The 16,066-nt window shown below is 42.8% G+C and overlaps 1 protein-coding gene across 7 annotated transcripts in view; it reads right to left on the minus strand.

The window, feature by feature from the left end:
* Positions 1-16,066, minus strand: part of LOC109898197 (neural cell adhesion molecule L1-like protein) — a 98,502-nt gene that overhangs the window by 34,530 nt on the left and 47,906 nt on the right. Inside the window, exon 1 of one of the 7 annotated variants that reach the window (XM_031791443.1) lies at positions 10,523-10,612. The exons of the other annotated variants lie outside the window; for them this stretch is intronic. The gene's annotated coding sequence lies outside the window, so the exon portion shown is untranslated. Of the gene's footprint in view, positions 1-10,522; positions 10,613-16,066 lie in introns of those variants that run through there. 7 annotated transcript variants of the gene reach the window in all.

The raw sequence follows: 16,066 nt of genomic DNA on the forward strand, positions 1-16,066 counted from the left end.
CTCACTCTCTCTCATTTACAGTGGGCTACCTGCCAAGATGTGCAAAAAACATTTCTCATTCAGAATGAGCCCCATGCACAAGACTGATAACAGAGGAAATGTAAGAGACAGGCAGAGAGGGAAGTCACGTCTGCTCCATGCTCACTCTACCTGCTGGTTCATTTGATTGAGAAGCCCCATCCTCATCATTCAGGCTCCAGGCTGAATCAGACACCCACGTCTCTCTTCATAAGGAGATGTTAACGGCACAGTGTTCTGGTTGGCATGCTTTCTATTCCTTCAGTCTCGTAGCTCAGCCATCTGGTCTGGCATGGAATCCTAACATTGACCTATGCACCAAAGTCAAGGGTCTGTTGATTACCTGTAGGATTCACTATTTCCTCACCTACAACATAATAAAACACTTTCCACAACACTTCAACACTTTCTGATTGACAGGAGGCATTCTCAAGACATAGACAAGCATTCAAATTTGCTAAATGAAAATGGTGAAGCACATCAGAAGTGTCCTTAACGGTTGCCATTGAAAGATGCTATGCTGTTCAACCTTTTGCCGTTATGTTGTCGGCAGTCTGCCTCTTTTACATGCAAAGCTCTGCTGTACGACAGATAGGAGAGTGTCTACAGGCTCTACAGTATGAGGCCCTCTCAAGATATAGACAAAGCAGTCAAATTGGCTAAATGAAAATGGTGAAGCGCTGCTTAAGGACTGTTAAGTGTCCTTATCGGTTGCCATTGAAAGATGCTATGCTGTTCAACCTTTTGCCGTTATGTTGTCTGCAGTCTGTCTCTTTTATATGCATTCTGCTCTGAAGTATGACAAACAGACAGGCAGAAGTGTCTGCGTCTCCACAGGCCTTCTATAGTTTGATGTGCTGCAAGCCTGTAATGGGATTAAGCAGATCCTCTTCGTGTCAAGATGGATTAAAATATTCTCGTCACTAAAGAGCTGCGACACTGGGAAGACGCGCCACGCTCCCTACACACTCCTGGTAATGCTTCAGCACTGAATCCCAGTTAATCACTGAAGTACAATTAAAGCATTGGGAGAATTTGTTATAATTAAACAGCAATTAGCCTGTTGCCGGTAATTAGGCATTTTTTGTTTGGTTTCATTTCTGTTTTTGTCAAGTCAATTGCTCATTTATACAACTGATTTAGACAACAACAACAAACATACTGTAAGGGTGTAGCTCTGTACTGACTAATAGAGTAAGTAATGCCCTGCAAAGACACACCCACATCTTGTTTGAATTCTTTTAAACTATTTTTAATAATGAACTACTAAAGGGGAAGTAGATCCCTGGAATTTCGTTAAAAGTAGTTTTATTTGGATGCATTCCGTTAACTTAATATAATATAATAATAGTTCCTGTTTATTTGCAATGGGTTACATTCGGACCTCTGGCGAGATGAGATTCTTCTACATGCTTATGAGTGGGAGGAGTTCATTCATTATTAAAACTTCAGCAGAAGCAGCAGGAGCAAAACACAAACAAGGCCCTTAATGAGATTAGGAAGTCAGCACAATATTAAATAATAACCTTGTCTAATTGAGATGTGGCTCAATTTCATTCTGCTTTGGCATTCATGCAAGAGAGTGAACAGTTCAATTACCACACCATTAAAACTGCAGGAGTCTGTCTGCGCATAGAGCAGGTGGATGAGGCTGGGGCTGGGTCGGAGGGAGAGCGGAGGGGGGTAAGAGAAAACTGCAGGAGTCTGTCTGCGCATAGAGCAGGTGGATGAGGCTGGGGCAAATTAACTTACTGGCCCTCTTGAACTTTTGTGACCAGGGACAGAGGGGGACACATTCCCTGGTGACACCATATGACAAAAAGGGCACAGTCATTGCTTTTAAAACAAGCATTAACCATTCTGGAATAAAATATTGTTCTACCGCATCTAATCTGTGTCTGTAGTATTTCCTTTGTCAAAATATGGGCTATTTGATGATGTTAAATATTTAGAAAAGGATATCCAAATCACCAGCTTTATGTGATATAATTTCAAGGTTCCAGTTTATCATATATATACTGTATATACAGAGCATTCAAAAAGTGTTCTGACCCCTTCACTTTTTCACATTACAGCCTTATTCTAAAATGTATTCAATGTTTTTTTCCCTCATCAATCTACACACAATACCCCATAATGACAAAGCAAAAACAGGTTTTAATACACTTTTGCAAAATTATTAAAACTTAAAAATGGAAATATCACATTTACATAAGTATTCAGACCCTTTACGCAGTACTTTGTTGAAGCAGTACTTTGTTCTTTGTTGAAGAGCGTGCCTGCACAGCTATTTTCAGGTCTCTCTAGAGATGTTAGATTGGGTTCAAGTCCGGGCTCTGGCCGGGCCACTCAAGGACTTTGAGAGACTTATCCCGAAGCCACTCCTGCACTGTCTTGGCTGTGTGCTTAGGGTCGTTGTCCTGTAGGAAGGTGAGCCTTCGCCCCAGTCTGAGGTCCTGAGCACTCTGTAACAGCTTTTCATCAAGGACCTCTCTGTACTTGCTCCATTAATCTTTACCTCGATACAGACTAGTCTCCCAGTCCCTACAGCTGAAAAACATTCCCACAGCATGATGCTGCCACCACCATGCTTCACCGTAGGGATGGTATTGGTCAGGTGATGAGCGGTACCTGGTTTCCTCCAGAAGTGACGCTTGGCATTCAGGCCAAAGAGTTCAATCTTGGTTTCATCAGAACAGGGCATCATGTTTCTCATGGTCTGAGAGTCCTTTAAAGGGCCTTTCGTCAAACTCCAAGCGGGTTGTCATGTGTCCTTTTACTCAGGAGTGGCCTCCATCTGGCCACTCTACCATAAAAGCCTGATTGGTGCAGAGATGGTTGTAATTCTGGAAGGTTTCTCCCATCTCCACAGAGGAACTCTGGAGCTCTGCAGACATTTTTTGGTACCATTTCCCAAATCTGTGCCTCGACACAATCCTGTCTCAGAGCTCAATGGACAATTCCATCAACCTCATGACTTGGTTTTTTGCTCTGACATGTACTGTCAACTGTGGGACCTTATATAGACAGGTGTCTGTTTTTCCTAATTATGTCCAATCAATTGAATTTACCACAGGTGGACTCCAATCAAGTTGTAGAAACATCTCAATAATGATCATTGGAAACAGAATGCACCTAAACTCAATTTTGAGTCTCACAGCAAAGGGTCTGAATACTTGCATTTGCAAAAATGTCTACAAACCTGTTTTTCGCTTTGTCATTATGGGGTATTGTGTGTAGATTGATGAGGGAAAAAATACATGTTATCCAATTTAGAATAAAGCTATAACATAACAAAAATGTGAAAAGTGAAGGGGTTTGAATACTTTCTGAATGCACTGTATATACAGTGAACAAAAATATAAACGCCACATGTAAAGAATTGGTTCCATGTTTCATGACACAACAATATTATTTCTCTCAAATGTGTGCATACATTTCTTTACATCCCTTTTAGTGAGTATTTGCCAAGATACAACTGACAGGTGTGGCATATAACGAAGATGATCATTACACAGCATGATCATTGCACAGGTGCACCTTGTGCTGGAGACAATAAAAGGCCACTTTAAAATGTGCCATTTTGTCACACAGCACAATGCCACAGATGTCTCAAGTATTGATAGAGCGTGGAATTGGCATGCTGACTGCAGGAATTTCCTCCATAGCTGTTGCCAGAGAATTTCATGTTAATTTCTCTACCATACTGTAAGCAACCTCCAACGTAATAAAAATTAAAAAAAACAATATGGCAGTATGTCCAACATGGCAGTATGGCAGTATGTCACAACCGCAGACCACGTGTAACCACTCCAGCCCAGGACCTCCTTATCCGGCTTTGTGTGTATTGTTTATTTGTGTGTATTGTTGTGTATTGTTAGATATTACTGCACTTTTGGAGCTAGGAACACAAGCATTTGTAACGGTTTTCTTCCGTTGAAGGAGAGGAGGACCGAAATGCAGCGTGGTTAGTGTTCAACATGTTTAATATAGACAATAAACGTGAACACTACAAAATACCAAACAACAAATGTGAAAAAAACGAAACAGTCCTATCTGGTGCATAGACACAAAGACAGAAGACAACCACCCATAAAACCCAACACAAAACAGGCTACCTAAATACGGTTCACAATCAGAGACAATGACAAACACCTGCTTCAGATTGAGAACCATATCAGGCCAAACATAGAAATAGACAAACTAGACATGCAACATAGAATGCCCACTCAGATCACGTCCTGACCAACACTAAAACAAAGAAAACATAAAATAACTATGGTCAGAAAGTGACAGCATTTCACTACTGTTACGTCCAGTGTTGGAATGAGTCCAAGGTGCAGCGTGGTTAGGCGTACATCTTTCTTTATTTTGATGAACACCAAAAGAAAAGAAAAAAAAAGACAAACGAACGTAACATTCTGCAGGCTACACAGTAACTGTACAAAAACAAGATCCCACAACTGAAGGTGGGAAAAAGGGCTGCCTAAGTATGGTCCCCATTCAGAGACAATGAATGCCTCTGATTGGAACCATACTAGGCCAACAAAGAAATAGAAACATAGATTTGCCCACCCAAGTCTCACCCTGACCTAACCAAATAGAGAATAAAAAAGTCTCTAAGGTCAGGGCGTGACAGCTACACCATCAATAACGTCTGCTAAACATGTGTGTGCGACCAATAACATTTTATTCAATATTTGACTTGATTTGTTTCTGCATCTTCCTTCCTGTCTATTTAATCTTTGCTGAGTGATTAGTGTTTTTCATAAGTAAAGGTGAGGTGAAGGTTTTCCTCTTCCTCCGATGAGCTGTTCATTTGTGCAGCTCTGCTCTGCTCTGCTAGCTGCTGAATGCTCTATTTGTCTCAGTGAAATATGGAGGCCAGCTGAGCATATTAAGAAACAGCAGGGACATAAACTGTTTCAGTGCTAATACTGCTGCAATCTCTTCCAACCACCTCACCATTAGTCTTTATTTCAAGATAAGGTGAGATTCAGTGTTTTTTGTTTAAAGACACACATCACTGTAATTGGAAGCCGAATGTGGCTGGGAAATGTGCAGCAGGACATATCACACAACAGCTTACTAAAGCTGGTATATAACTGAAAAGTGTCAATCTTGAGAGCTCAAAGGTTGGGAGAAATTCCTGACAGAATATCTCAACTTGTCACGTTTCAAGTACTAGTGCCGCTAAAGGTATATCGCTCCTGTCCGTCTGTCTGTCTGCAGAATGGTGAGCCAAGAGCTTTCATTTTCTCTCTCTCAGCTCTTGTCTCTTTGAAGTCCTGAGTCACAGAGGAGTGCCCCAAGCCCAGGACAATCATCATATTAGTCTATGATCCTCACTGAGTAGCCAGGAGAGGTTTGTTATGGATTCACAGCCTGGACTGTGGGGACAAGGATATTATTTTGTGTGAACAAACACAGTGAGGTCCTCCCCACCTCCATTCACTCCATTTGACAGATGTTGTCAATTTCCCAGGTTGAAACTGTTGATGAAACTGTGCCACAGCCAGACATGATGGATGGGACTTATATCCCAAATCCCCTCCTCCATCAAACCCCAAAGCAATTTACTCCCATCCAACACAAGTATATTCTAATGCCCCAACTCAGATACAGTACAGTCATATATTGAATTGCGACAGAGAAATATAAAAAAACACCAGGCAGGTTGTTACCCTTTTTCCTATCCACTGAGGTCCCTTTTCTACACATTGAAATTCCTTGCTCCGATCTGTGATTTACAGGGAATATGCTGTCTGCAATCCATTTTGTACTTCCTGTGCTCTACAGCAGGGCATCTGGACAGCGTTCGCAGGGTGAGCTGTTTGACACAGCTGTCGGAAATATGGTCCAGTCCTGAGGGACTGTGTGTGTGTGTGTGTGTGTGTGTGTGTGTGTGTGTGTGTGTGTGTGTGTGTGTGTGTGTGTGTGTGTGTGTGTGTGTGTGTGTGTGTGTGTTTGTGTGTTTGTGGTGTATGGTGTTGCGGAGGAATGGGATGGGGTCTCAGTATCAGAGATGAAAATACTTATACAATGCTACAGTTTCCTCCACTATTTGGAGAGATATTAGGGGCAGTATATCCTATTTTAAGTCCTTTCAAACATTGTATAATGTGTAATGTTTGAACATTATGTTATAATGTTACCTCTAAGTGTGTAAACGTCACCCAGCCTTATGCACTGACGTATACAGTTCACTGACGTATACAGTTCCTAGGCCGTCATTGAAATAAGAATTTGTTCTTACCTGACTTGCCTGGTTAAATAAAGGTACAATGTAGCTAGGGGGAAAGTGAGTATGACAAACAGCGAGTAGCAGCAGTGTAAAATCACACAGCCTGGTATATAGGTTCTTGATGGCAGAATGCTTTGGGCTGTACGCACACCCTCTGTAGCGCCTTACGGTCAGAAACCGAACTGTTGCTATACCAGGCGGTAATACAACCGGTCAGGATGCTCTCGATGGTACAGCTGTAGAACTTTGAGGATCTGGGGACCCATGCCAAATAGTTTCAGTCTCCTGAGGGGGAAAAGGTGTTGTCGTACCCTCTTTACAACTGTCTTGGTGTGTTTGGACCATTATAGTTTGTTGGTGATCTGGACACCAAGGAACTCGTAACTCTCAACCCGCTCCACTTCAGCCCCGTCGATGTAAATGGAGGCCTGTTCAGCCCTCCTTTTCCTGTAGTCCATCGCATATAATCGGTTTGTGGCGCTATATAGACAGCTATGAGTAATATAGATGAGAACTCTCTTGGTAGATAGTGTGGTCTACAGCTTATCATGAGGTACTCTGCCTCAGGCGAGCAATACCTCGAGACTTCTTTAACATTAGCCATCGCGCACCAGCAGTTATTGACAAATAGACACACAGCCCCGCCCCTCGTCTTACCAGATGTAACTACTCTGAGTAATCACTGTTCTGATGTCCAGAAGCTCTTTTCGGTCAAAACCTGGTTCAGTCTTCTTTTCACCAGACACTGGGAGATGAATTCACCATACTTATTGTATGGCAACAAGATATACAGTGCATTCAGAAAGTAGTCACACCCTTTTACTTTTTGTCTTGAATACAAAGTGATATATTTAGGGCAAATTCAATACAACACACTCTCCATGTGTTCAAGCATAGTGTTGGCTGCATCATGTCATGGGTATGCTTGTTATCATTAAATTGGATTAAGAACTGGATAAAAAATCCTAGAGGAAAACCTGGTTCAGTCTACTTTCCACCAGACACTGGGAGATTAATTCACCTTTCAGCAGGACAATAACCTAAAACACAATGTCAAATCTACACAGGAGTTGCTTACCAAAAAATACAGTGAATGTTCCTGAGTGGCCGAGTAACAGTTTTTATTTATATCTGCCTGGAAATTTATGGCAAGACCTTAAAATGGTTGTCTACAAATGATCAACAACCAATTTGACAGAGCTTTTAGAATTTACAAATGTTTCACAATCCATGTGTGAAAAGGTCATAGAAACTTACCAATAAAGACTCACAGCTGTAACTGCTGCCAAAGGTGCTTCTACAAAGTATTGACTCAGGGGTGTGAATACTTATGTAAATTGGATATTTCTGTTTTTAATTTTCATAAAATTAGCTAAAATGTCTAAAAACATGTTTTGACTTCAACATTATGGTGTATTAGGTGTATTTATTTAATCCATGTTGAAGTTAGGCGGTAACACAACAAGATGTGGAATAAGTGAAGGAGTATGAATACTTTCTGCACTGTAACCACATGAACACAGGCAATGTTCCTACTCTCCTCTCTGTGAGGGGGTGACCCTATTTAATACGCCTCACCACACATGCAAAGACCAAAACATCCAACAGCCAGCTTCTGTGCCGCACACACAGAAACATCCCAAGACAAGACAGAACTTGCAAGACTTAACTTCATTCTCCACGCTGGTCCCTCGCGAGATACATTATGAACAACCATTCCCTCTACAGGCAATCAATCCAATCCAATCCAAAGGGAAAATCAGAGCATAGAACAGTGAAGGGGTCTATCAAAATCCCAGGGACTGATCTGGATGTGTCCACTCGCACTGGATCATGTTACACAAGGTGGGGACGGAGTGAGAGAGGTGCTGTTGGAGACAATTATGTTGCCAAAGCCTAGCTTGGCAAAGAAGCTCTTTAAGCCACTGACAATCATTCTCACAAAGCTCAATCTAAAGGCTATTCACTGGCTGTGTACAAAAGAGTGAGGAGGAAAAGTGGAGGAATGCAAGTTCCATCTCATCCCCCTCCCTGTCCTGCCCAGCAATATGTTTGCTGCACCTGAAGCTTTGTTTAAAGTGCTGTTTAATAGTGTTAAGCACACACGTGTTACAGAATACACACAAGAGCACAGATGGGAGCAGGATGGTAGAAATCAGCCTTTGAGTGTTGTCTGTTGAGTGAATGCTCCTACATTGTTATTTACAGTTCTCAGGGAGCAATCCTCTTTGCAGACAGGGACAATATCCTTATTTCCAATCATGTTTGTGGAGATTGTCTCTCAGCATTACAGAAGATGAGGCTACAGTATCCCTACAGGACATCTGTGACCAGGTCTGCTCTTGACCTCACCCACCCGGCCAAAGGAAGCATAATAATTTGGCTGGAGATGATATTTTGTTTGTTTGACCAGAAGAACCATTGAGCATGTAATGAAAACTGGGATTTTCTGAGCGACTGGTTTAGAGACGTTCATTGACACAGATTGGTGAGCACAGACAAGATTCCAAGAGTCCACAGATGGGGAGAGTAGAGCATGTGTGACCTGTGGGGAGGAAGCAGAGAGCAGAGCAGAGAGAGTGTGCTGAGATTGTCGATAAAATACCTCCACAGCCCGACAAAAGCACTGTCTCGCTCTCACGACACCGGGGGGGAAGGGAAGGGAGCTGCACAGGCTAGATGATGTATAGTGTAGACCCAGGTCTGAGACTTGGGCTTTAACAAGGAGAAAGGGAGAAAATGGAGGGTCATGCTTGAATTATGCTGATGCAGGTCGTAAATCCGCAGCAAAAAACCTACCAAAGGCATGACTGTTTGTGCAGGCCCACTGCAGGGCTCTTATCACTTGTGCTTCACATGTGCTGACAGTTGTAAAATGGTGGAAATTAAATTGTATACCTTTAATGTTTCAAATGGACATGTTAGATAATTGGACACTTTGCTAGTGGATAGATGCAGTACATTAAGGCATTATATGCTGTATATGGAGACTATATTATTTTCATTAGAAATTGTATTATGATTGATTCATATAAGTGCATTCCATTCTGAGGTCGTATAAAGATCATCCTCTGTGACTTCAACTAGTTATATTAAAGGGTTAGTTCACCATAATTACATATAATTTTACAGAAACAAAAAGATCCCACCTTTGCTGTTTCCATCAGGCCTGTCGTGACATTTTTTATCAAACATGTACTTTGCTCACATAAAAAGGTTGGATGGAAACCTGGTTTGAGACAGAATTTTCCACCACCATCAACAAAAGTCCAAATTATGGAATTTCTCATGAAGAATGGTGTCGCATCCCTCCAATAGAGTTCCAGACACTTATAGAATCTATGCCAAGGAGCATTGAAGATGTTCTAGCTTGTTGTGGGCCAACGCCCTAAGACACTTCATGTTGGCATTTTCTTTACTTTGGCAGTTACCTGTATCAATGCACAATTTTCTGTGTTATTTTATGATTTCCATGGGTGTGACCTTAAAAAGTCATAATTTAGAGCTGAAGCAATGGCTGGGATGTGTTCTGGACAGTCGAAGGAAGACATTGGCCTTTTCATAATGTGAGGAGCAGATTGCCAGCGCCAGACACTGAGAACACTCACATGCCTCTCCTCTGCAGAAACAGAGACAGATCCAGAGCCAGAGCCAGCGGTAAGCCAGGTCCTCCAAGACCCTCAGACCTCTCTTTGAGCAGCAGCAGGATGAAGCCATGATTATAGCCACACAAACAGAGGGAAGCCTTATGAACTTTAAACAAATGCTTAATGCTTGGAGCTGGACAGCTCTGGAGGCGAGGACGACGGGAGGGAAGGTACCGGGGTAAGCTGCCAGTTCCCAAAAGCTTAGTGTTCACACACTCAGGCCAGACAAACCTGACATTGTCCTGAGCACTGCCCCGGGGACTGACTCTTCCCCTCTTCCCCCTCTGTTCTCGACCGCTCAAACCCATTCACACCTCTGCCCCCACAGATTACATGAATGGGACATGATTTATAGTGGCACAAAAGCCAACATTTATTCCACTTAAAGCCATTAGTTAAAATGCCATGGAGACGTCTGTGGGAGACACAGTATATGGAGATCGACCGGAGCTTGGATGCTGTAATAAGCTTTTTTTTTGTCATCTAACATATTTAAAGACAAGCTCCGGAACTTTGGTGACTAGTAAATATTTGTTAAAACTCCCGCTTTGGGCTGGATGTGTCAATGTGTAGTTCATTCATGCATAATCTATGAGCAGAATTACTGTCTTACCTCAATTAGCCACGAAATCCATAGTTTGAAAGCGACTGTTTTCTGGAAGCTGTGCGGAGTTATGTTCCAAAAATATTACCCCACATGGGCCAACACCCTAGCAATTCTAGTTTCAACCAATGAGTTTCAGCCCCTCGCCATTTGAGTGACAGTTAGCAAGATGCACACACAGCAGAGAGAGAGAGCAATAATGTGGTGCATACTGTAAATCTGCACATACAGTACAAGCCAAAAGTTTGGACACACCTACTAATTCAAGGGGTTTTCTTTATTTTTACCATTTTCTATACTGCAGAATAATAGTGAATACATTGAAACTATGAAATAACACATATGGAATCACGTAGTAACCAAAAAAGTGTTAAACAAATCAAAATATATTTTCTTTTGGAGATTCTTCAAAGTAGCAAACCTTTGCCTTGATGACAGCTTTGCACATTCTTGGCCTTCTCTCAACCAGCTTCATGATATAGTCACCTGGAATGTATTTCAGTTAACAGGTGTGCCTTGTTAAAAGTTAATTTGTGGAATTTCTTTCCTTCTTAATGTTTGAGCCAATCAGTTGTGTTGTGACAAAGTAGGGGTGGTATACAGAAGATAGCCCTATTTGGTAAAAGACCAAGACCAAATTATGGAAAGAACAGCTCAAATAAGCAAAGAGAAACGACAGTCCAGAATTACTTTAAGACATGAAGGTCAGTCAATGCGGAAAATATCTTAAAGTGCAGTCGCAAAAACCATGAAGAGCTATGATGAAACTGGCACTCATGAGGACTGCCACAGGAAAGGAAGACCCAGAGTTATCTCTGCTGCAGAGGATAAGTTCATTCGAGTTAACAGCCTCAGAAATCGTAAAGTAAAGTAAATAAATAAAGTAACAGACACACCTCAACATCAACTGTTGGAGACTGTGTAAATCCGGCCTTCGTGGTCAAATCGCTGCAAAGAAACCACTAGCAAAGGACACCCATAAGAAGAATAGGCCTGCTTGGGCCAAGAAACACGAGCAATGGACATTAGACCGGTGGAAATCTGTCCTTTGGTCTGATGAGTCCAAATTTTAGATTTTTGGTTCCAACCGCTGTGTTTTTTTGAGACAGGGTGATAGTATGCTGCATCAGATGACTTGGCATCCACAATCACCAGATGGAGCGCAGAGTAAAGGAAAAGCAGCCAACAAGTGCTCATTATATGTGAGAACTGCTTCAAGACTGTTGGAAAAGCATTCCAGGTGAAGCTGGTTGAGAGAATGCCAAGAGTGTGCAAAGCTGTTATCAAGGCTAAGGGTGGCTACTTTGAAGAATCTCAAGTATAAAATATATTTTCATTTGTTTAACACTTTCTAGTTACTACATGATTCCATACGTGTTATTTCATAGTTTTGATGTCTTCACTATTATTCTACAATGTAGAAAAATAGTAAAAAATAAATAAAAACCCTTGAATGAGTAGGTGTGTCCAAACTTTTGACTGGTACTGTATGTGACATAGTAGGCCATTTCCAGGGACCCCTTTTGGCTCGTGAGCCCTACTTCAGAACTACTGGCTAAAAAGTATACAAAAGTACAAGAGAATCTCTTTAATAGTGTGCCATTGCTGGGATATTTGCTTGTGGATCTAAATGTGATACAGTTCATTTATAATACACATGCACATGACCAAGAAATTGGAACAGAAAATAAAATGCAGATATTCTCCACTGATTTTTCTATGAGAGAAAATGTTTTCAATTATGTTTAATTTACGACACATTTATTTTCTCCTCCAGGCAGCAATCAACAAATACTCTCTGGCCAGAGTGAGGAAAAGGCCTATCTATCCTATCAAGTCAATGTAATGGAATTAGAAACATGGTCCATACCAGAGTTCCCTCAGACAACTTGGAATATAGCAAAACAAAAGGACACGGGAAAGAGCATAGCCTGCATCAACAACTTTAACCCCACACCCCATAGTAGACATGTTGTTCTCATATCGCCCTGTACCCTGATAGCAGAGAAAAGACTGAGGGAGGGTAGACTGAGAGAGGGGAGAGGAGACTGAGGGAGGGGAGAAGAGACGGAGGGAGAGGATACAGAGGGAGGGATGGGAGAGGAGAAAGAGGGAGGGGAGAGGCGACTATGGGAGGGACAGAGGAGCCAGAGGGAGGGGGAGAGGAGACTGAAGGAGTGGAGACTGAGGGAGTGGATAGGAGAGGAGAAATTAGGGAGGGTAGAGGAGAATGGGGGAGTGGATAGGAGAGGAGAATGAGGGAGAGGATACAGGGGGAGGCAGGGGGACGAGACAGAGGGACGTGAGAGGAGACAGAAGGAGGGGAGAGGAGGCAGAGGGAGGGGAGAGAAGACTGGGGGAGGGAAAAGGAGACTGAGGGAGGGAAGAGAGGATTATGGGAGGGAGGGGAGAGGTGAGGAGTCTGAGGGAGGGAGGGAGGGAGGGAGACAGGGGTCGCCAAACACATCACCGGGAGCACACTGTCTGCCCTCCAGGACACCTACAGCCCCTGATGTCACAGAAAGGCCGAAATGATTATCAAGGACATCAAACACCCGAGCTACGGCCTGTTCACCACACTATAATCCAGAAGGCGAGGTCAGTACAGGTGAATCAAAGCTGGGACGGAGAGACTGAAAAACAGCTTCTATCTCAAGGCCATCAGATTGTTAAATAGCCATCAATAGCCGGCTACCACCCGGTTACTATATCCTGCATCTTAGAGGCTGCTGTCCTATATACAGTTGAAGTCAGAAGTTTACATACACCTTAGCCAACTACATTTCAACTCAGTTTTTCACAATTCCTGACATTTAATCAGAGTAAAAAATTCTCTGTCTTAGGTCAGTTAGGATCACCACTTTATTTTAAGAATGTGAAATGTCCGAATAATGGTAGAGAGAATGAATTATTTCAGCTTTAATTTCTTTCATCACATTCCCAGTTGGTCAGAAGTTTACATACACTCAATTAGTATTTGGTAGCATTGCCTTTAAATTGTTTAACTTGGGTCAAAAGTTTTGGGCAGGCTTCCACAAGCTCCCCACAATAAGTTGGGTGAATTTTGGCCCATTCCACAGTATGCAAGAAATTAAAGTTGAAATAAATCATCCTCTCTACTATTATTCTGACATTTCACATTCTTAAAATAAAGTGGTGATCCTAACTGACCTAAGACAGGGAATTTTTACTATGATTAAATGTCAGGAATTGTGAAAAACTGAGTTGAAATATATTTGGCTAAGATGTATGTAAACTTCCGACATCAACTCTATGTGTATGTGACCAATAACATTTTATTTGGTTTTGAGGGAGGGAGGGAGGGAGGGAGGAATGGAGGGAGGGAGGGGATAGGACACAGAAAGAAAGGAGAGGAGACGGTGGGGCGAGGGAGGGGAGACTATGGGAGGGAGGGGATAGGAGAGGAGAGGAGTCTGAAGGAGAGGAGAGGAGACTGAAGAAGGTAAGAAGAGACTGGGGGAGGTCAAGAGGAGACGGAGCGAGGGAGGGAGGGAGGGAGGGAGGGAGGGAGGGAGGGAGGGAGGGAGGGAGGGAGGGAAGGAAGGAAGGAAGAGGAGACTTTGGGAGGGAGGGAGAGGGGAGGAGTCTGAGGGAGGGGAGAAGAGACTGCGGAAGGGGAGACAGGGGAGGAGAGGATACTGAGGGAGGGGAGAGGAGACAGGGAGGGAAGAGGAGACTGAGGGAGGGAAGAGGAGCCTGAGGGAGGGAAGAGGAGCCTGAGGGTGAGGATACAGAGAGAGGGAGGGAAGGAGGGAAGGAGGGAGGGAGGGGAGACAGAGGGAGGGGAGAGGAGACAGAGGGAGAGGAGCCAGAGGGAGGGGAGCAGGTGTGTTCACCAGCAGTGTCTAACCTCGGTTTAACCCTTATACCATAGATATCAGACAGTCGGCTCTTTATGCTTTATGCTCAGGTGAGTCTTGAGTATCTCCTTCTGTCCCGTCAAGGAGATCTATGCTCAGGCATTAAACATCGCTTCAAAGCCTCAGACTGAAAGCAAAGTAAGTTGGGGTCAGTGAAGGACATCCCCACTGGGAAAAGAGTGATCACTGATGAGGCAGCACTAAAGCTAATTTAGACTAGATCAGAGGCTTGGCAGATATACACACTGTACACAGTATGAAGTTCTTTAATTGAACTTTGGGCAGATAGCCCAATGTTGTTGTTTTCACCCCAAACTCATCTGCTAGTCAATGTGTGGAAAAAATTTGATATTAATACTGCAATCTGACATGGTTTATTGTTAATCACTGTATGCATTAATCTGAAAGTGACTAAGAGAATACAGTTACTGTGTTACCACAAAGTATTTTTCCTGTGTATTTTCGTAACGGTGACAATAGTACAGCTTATGATATCACCATGCAGATCACTTTGATAACGCTCTCCACAGCTATGTATGGACAACTAGTCGTAGTCCAAATCTTGACCCCTGATGTGTGGAGGATGTTTTTGTTTCACAGTTTGCGAATCCCATCACAAACAGCATCCACCTCTATTTCATCCAACATATTGAAATCACATAATTTGCCGGATATCTGATGGCTACTGTACGTGACCTCTGACTGCACATGAAAAGCAGATTCAATTCCACCTATTTGATTTCCCATGCAATTTTCCATTATACCTTGACACTTTAATGGCCTCTACAATTCTTTCCAGATCCAGGTTTATAGGCAATTTATCCAGCACAACACTAGAAAGAGAGCATCCGATCAGATCAAAAGCATAAAGCTCACGCCAGATAAATCTGGGAAAAAACAAGGATATCTTTTCAAATTGGTACATATTGTATAACAAGTATGTGCCTATTATAAATCCCAAATCTTTCTGATAATTCCTTACACACAACAATATATTGTCGCAGCTTAAGAAACTGCATGCTGTTCTGAACATGTTAAGTTGTTCCAGCAGGTGGTAAGGTATTGTGCACTGTGTGTGAGTTCAGCAGTAGGTGAGTCGATCACTACAGCCATACGGCAAGGACGAGCCCTGACTGACTACAACCCTGCCAGGACAGACAGGAGGACAGGAGGACACAATGGTGTAGGCCAGGAGGGCCAGAGAGGCATCCAGCTTGCTCAGTGAGACACCAGGCCGGTGGAGAGCCCAGCGGAGCCACACAGATGGTGCGCTCAGTGAGCATGGCTGTCATCATGGGATCACTCCTCATGATTAGCACACCTACTGAAAGCTGCATGCACGCTAGCGTCTGTTGCACTTACAGCACTGGCTGAGATACAGCAATAGGGTAACTGGTTTGTGAGTGTGTGAGTGTGTGCTTGGTAGTAGTATAAAAATGGTGATTCTGGCTGTAGATTACTTTTACAGTCCATTAAAAATGGAAACCGTGATATACAAGTGAAAGAAAGTGAAACTTATAGTCTGAGACCACCAGGACAAAAATAATGGCTCCTATATGCCACCTCTTATCTTTATTTATTTATTTATTTTACCTTTATTTAACCAGGTAGGCAAGTTGAGAACAAGTTCTCATTTACAATTGCGACCTGGCCAAGATAAAGCAAAGCAGTT

This window comes from Oncorhynchus kisutch, linkage group LG1 (assembly GCF_002021735.2).
Source record: "Oncorhynchus kisutch isolate 150728-3 linkage group LG1, Okis_V2, whole genome shotgun sequence".
NCBI lineage: Eukaryota > Metazoa > Chordata > Actinopteri > Salmoniformes > Salmonidae > Oncorhynchus > Oncorhynchus kisutch.